This window comes from Nicotiana tabacum, chromosome 5 (assembly GCF_000715075.1).
Source record: "Nicotiana tabacum cultivar K326 chromosome 5, ASM71507v2, whole genome shotgun sequence".
Lineage (NCBI taxonomy): Eukaryota > Viridiplantae > Streptophyta > Magnoliopsida > Solanales > Solanaceae > Nicotiana > Nicotiana tabacum.
The window spans coordinates 110,177,204-110,182,856 of NC_134084.1; the positions used below are offsets into that span (position 1 = coordinate 110,177,204).

At 37.7% G+C, this 5,653-nt stretch overlaps 1 pseudogene; it reads left to right on the forward strand.

The window, feature by feature from the left end:
- The first annotated feature begins 5,049 nt into the window (after positions 1–5,049).
- Positions 5,050–5,250, forward strand: LOC142181389 (small nucleolar RNA U3; annotated as a pseudogene).
- The last annotated feature ends 403 nt before the right edge of the window (positions 5,251–5,653 follow it).

The window sequence follows — 5,653 nt, forward strand, 5'->3', positions numbered from 1 at the left end:
TAATTCCAACATGTTCCTCTCAAAGTGATCTATACTTAAGGCTTTTGTGAAGATGTCAGCAATTTGCTTGTTAGTAATCAAGCACAAAACTCCACAGTAATCAAGCCTTTCTCATAGTTGTACCTTAAAATGGTGTCTAACATCTATGTGCTTAGTTCTCTTATGATGAACCGGATTCTAAGTCATACTAATAGCACTAGTGTTATCACAAAAAATAGGGATGCAACCGACATCAATTCCAAAATCCATTAATTATTGTTTGATTCACAGCAATTGAGCACAACATGAAGCAGCAACAACATACTCAGCTTCAGCAGTAGATAAGGCCACTGAATTCTGCTTTTTAGTAGCACATGACACAAGACATGAACCAAAGAAGTGTGTCATACCTGAGGTGTTCTTCCTATCCACAAGGAACCCTGCATAATCAGCATCAACATATCTCATTAGATTAAAATTACTACATTTTGGATACTAAAGGCAAAGGCCAGTGGTGCCTTTCAAGTATCTCAATATTCTCTTGATAGTAGTCAAGTGGGACTTCTTTGGATTTGCCTTAAATTGAGCACAAAGACCTATACTGAAAACAATGTCAGGTCTGCTAGCAGTAAGATACAAAAGAGAACCAATCATTCCCCTATACAACTTCTGATCAACAGATGAACCAGGTTCATCTATATCCAATTTCGTGAATGTTGTAATAAGAGTGTCAACTTCTTTGGATGTTCCTTCCTAGTTTTGTTACTGAGGAATAGGTTCATGGACAGGTTCCCTCGAAGTTTGAGGATCAGTTCCTCTCTAGTCAGTTCCCCCTGTCTTGTTGCCCTGGGTGGAAGGACCTGTTCCATCACCTGTTCCTTTCTGTGATGCATCTTCAGGCTGGACTGTGGTTTCACTATTTGAATTTCATATCAGCCCAATCTCTTCATTATCTTATTCCTTCCTCTCAGAAAGAATGTTAGTTTTAAAAAAATAACATATACATTTTTTTTCTACACACATAGTTCTTTTATTGTATATCTTATAAACTTTACTATGTGAAGAATATCCCAAGAATACCCCCTCATCACTTTTGGGATCATACTTACCTAGTGAGACTTTGCCATTGTTGTGCATAAAGAACTTGCATCTAAATGCCCTAAGATGGGATATATTTAGCTTTCTCCCTTTATGTGACTCATAGGGAATCTTGTTAACAAGAGCTCTAGTCATGCAACTATTTATGATGTAGCATACAAAAATTCAACAAACTTAGCATTTTCAAATTCAGTTCCATGATTAGACCTAATTGATGCAAGTTCATTACCTAGTTGTTTCTGAGTTTTTCTAACAAAAGAAGTAAACATGTCAAATGCTTCATCTTTAGATGTTAAAAACAATATCCAAGTAAACCTAGAATAATCATCAACAAGCATCATCACATATATTTTACCATCTCTACTTAATGTTCTTATTGGACCACAGAGATCCATATGAACCAGGTCCATCGACCTGTTCGTGCTTACCAATTTCTTGCTTTTAAAAGAGGATCTTACCTACTTCCCCTTTGCACAAGCCTCACAAACTTTGTCTTCCTTAAACTTGATGTTAGGTAACCCTATCACCAGATCCTTGGAGATTAATTTGTTGAGTTGACTCAGACTTGCATGTCCAAGTCTCTTGTGCCAAATGAGGGGATCATTGTCTAACACACTTAAGAAGTGAGTTCATTTTCTAAAAGTGTGGACAAATCTACAATGTATGTATTGTTTACTCTTTTTTCCTGCAAAACAATCTTATCAGTGGTAAGATTAATCACAAAACATTTGGTAGAGGTGAATGCTACTTACCTCTATTACACAATTGTGATTGTCATATTAGGCTGTATTTTAGGCCATCTATCAAGTAGACATTCTCAATAGAGTGAGAGTCAGTCTTACCTACCTTTTCAACCCTAATGATCTCACCTTTCTTCCCATTTCCAAAGGAGACATTACCTCCTTTGAGGTCCTTAACTGAAAGGAACTGGTTCTTGCTTCCTGTCATATGCTTTGAGTAGCCACTATCCATGTACCATATTTGGCTGCTCCTCTTCACTTGGACCCATAAAAGGAAATCAGGGGTTAGTCTATTTTTCCCTTGAACAAATTCTCTATTCTTTTGACTAGCCTTTTCTTTTGCAATACATTCAAATGTATAGTGACCAGTTTTACCACAGTGTGTGCAAATTATGTTCTCAGGGAGTGTGAGGTACTTGCTTTTGGGATCCCACTTAGGTGTAGAAGTCCCGTAGTCAAGTCCTCTCTTATTGCTACTATGGTATTCATGTAGCCATGAAAGTGCATCGGATGACCTATTCCATTTACAGGTTCTATCTAGCTCGTGCTTAACCTTGTTTAGATCCTCCTTAAGGACTCTTATCTGCTCATCTCTTTTGTACAACTCATTTTTCATTTTTCCTACATTTTCTTCTAAACTGAGTTGTGTGTGATCAACTTTCTTTTTACCAGTTCCTAATTTTAATTTTAAATTTTCAGATCTAAGCTCTAGGACAGTGGTATCAAGTTCATGAACCTGGTTCTTTAACTCAGAATTTTTACTTTCACTTTCACTAGCCCTAAGTTCCAGATTTTTGCACTTAGCTTTCAAAATCACACACTGCTTAGACAACTTTTCCTTTTCATTGTTTAGATCCTCAGATTCATCAATGAAATCCAGGAGTAACTCAGATAACCTTTCTTTAGACAAAAATTTAATCTTGTCTTTGAGATGAATTATACTTACCTCAGATTCCTCATCGGATTCTCTAATTTCCATAAGTGTTTGTTCATCTCCATCTTCACCCTCTGAGTCCTCATCTGATCTTTCTCCCCAGGTAGCAACCATAGCCTTTGTTGATGCTTTTTTCTTCTTGGGTTGAACCTGTTCCTTCTTCATGTTCCTTTATTCAGCTCTTTCCTTCTTCCATTCAATTTCCCATTGAGGGCAGTTTTTGATGCGGTGATCAGTCTTCTCACACTTGTAACACCCCTCATTGGTTTGTTTTTCAGGAACCTTTGGTTTGTTGTAGCTTCCTCTTCTTGAAGGACCCGTTCCTCTCATTATGTACTTCTTGAAGTCTTTTGTGATCATGATCATTTCATCCTCCTCTAGATCAGCACCTTCAGTGATTCTGAATGCCAGGCTCCTTTCCTTCTTGGGTGCATTCATCTTTATGGTTTGCCTTCTAAGTTCATAGGCTGTGAGATTTCCAATTAGCTCGTCCAACTTAAGAGTGGAAATGTTCGTTGATTCCTGAATGGCAGTGATTTTGCTTTCCCAGGTGACTGGAAGAACTCTTGTCAAAATTTTCTCAACTTTGTCCTCTTCAAGAATAATCCTTCCAAGAGACTTAAGTTCATTTGTTAGTATGGTGAACCTTGTATACATCTCTTGGATGGTTTTCCCTTCCTTCATGGTGAAATTCTCATATTGAGAATACAACAGTGTTCCTTTGGACCTCTTCACTTGAGGTGTTCCTTCATGAGACACTTGCAATATGTCCCAAATTTCCTTGGCAGTGGTACAGCTTTGGATTCTACTGTACTCGTTTGGACCAAGTCCACACACAAGCCATTTATTGGCCTTAGCGTTCTTTTCCCATTTACTCAAGTCCTCAGCATTGCAGTCAGCTCTTATTTTTGGCACATCTACTCCTTCAGCATTCTTTTTCATGGTAGCTATGGGACCATCAGTGACAATGTCTCATAGCTGATAGTCTTTTCCAGTGATGTGATCTCTCATCCTGTTTTTCCACCAAGAGTAGTAGTGGCCATTAAAGAGTGGATTTCCCTTCCCAGTTTATAGGTGGTGCGCACATCTTGATCTGTTCCTAAGGTGTTAGCCTCTTCAAGGATAACCTGCTCCGATAGAAATTAATATTTTAGACTTCAATACTACACAAGAGGGGGGAGAATTGTGTGGTGACCAATTTTTCGCTTAAACTGATTGTGGAAGGACCTGGTTCTTCTATGCGTTCCTTCTGCTACTGTTGCGAAATAATAAATGTAGAAAGTAAAGAACACAAGTATTTTTATGTGGAAAACACCTGGCTCAAAAGGTGAAAAAACTACGACCTACTACTCGGTAGGATTTTCCCCAACACTTCACTAAGTCACTGAGCCAAAACAACATTTACAAAACTCTTTGTAAACCTAAGGATTACCTCTAATCTCGTTGTAGCACACAACCTCAACTGTTGCGACAACTTCAAGTTAACTCTAACTTGAATACTCTGAGTACCTATTATAATTGCCTCTAGATAAAGATAAAATGTACAATTTAAAACACCTACTACAATTGAACTAGAAATAAAGAAAGACACATAAAACTTTTTATGGAATTGGTTCTTCAATCTGGTTCATGTAGCTTCAGGTTTGCACACTTGAATCACACACGAATTGCTTGCAAAAAGCCTTGCTATTTTGCTCTCAATTCACGTTTAACTTCTGAGTTTTTGTGCAACTCTTATAATGTGAGAACATCCTAAAATTTATAGAGTTAGTAAATGAAGAAATAGCTAGAGTTCTGATGCAGCTCTTCCTTGGTGGAAGAGTTCTAGTTGATTTCAACTTTTAACTCCTTCCCTATCTTGGATAGTGTTCTCTTTGAGTAAGGACTCCTTTTCCTTATCAATTATGCAACCTTTTCTATCAGGAGATATTAAATACATCAAGTTGATCTTATCTCCTTCACGTGCATCCCACATGCTCGAATCTGCCCGTTTTTATGAACCTAAGGGATGGACCACTAGGATGGACCTGGTTCATGCCTGAGTTCTTTTGTCAGTCTTCAAAACTAACCTTTACCTGGGACAACAGTTCCAATGTTCCATAATCCTATACAAATTGTTAACATCAAAGGGCCTGCTTTCATTTCAAAATAGTTGTAAACACAAACCTGTTAATCTCCACATATGAAAGCTGACTCAATTCCACCTCTTTTACAGGAAAAGCGACACACTCTCTGTCCCGCATCGGCAATATACAGCAGAAAGAAGGCATTTAAACATGAATGGGGAAGATAAAGCTCATGACCTTACTTGAACAGGATCTATTCCATAGGCTCGTACCACTATATCCTTGAGTTCTAAGGAGACGGGAAACAAAGTCTAGTTGATGAGACATGGCTGTTAGACCAGAGCATGATTAATAGCTCCCACGGCCCTCGGATCATGACGCAGTTGCCCCTAACCATGGTTGCTGGGATGGTCCAATGGTTGTCTGACAGACTCTTTAAATTATTATTTTCTTGCTCTTGGTTTTCTCCATTTCTGTTAATTGAAGCTGAGCTTAAGTCGTCCCGCAAATTTTACCATAGATGACTGCTTCTATGGGCTGCTACATGACTCTGCATAAGCTAAACAATCCACTTCACCTAATTATAATTTGTAAATTCGGATTTGGATAAGACACCTCTATCAAAAGTATTTGTTATTTTGGATTAAATAAAGAAAAAAGATACTCAACGCTAGAATATTATAAAAATTGTAATTTCAGATCTCTCTTGCATCACACAATTGACATTAATTATGTGATGCCTCTTTTTTAAAAAGTTTGAGTAAACCTTCATATTTTTCTCCTTTAAGGTATCACTCATATAAAAGCACATATAAGGAGTTCTTTTCCAAATATGT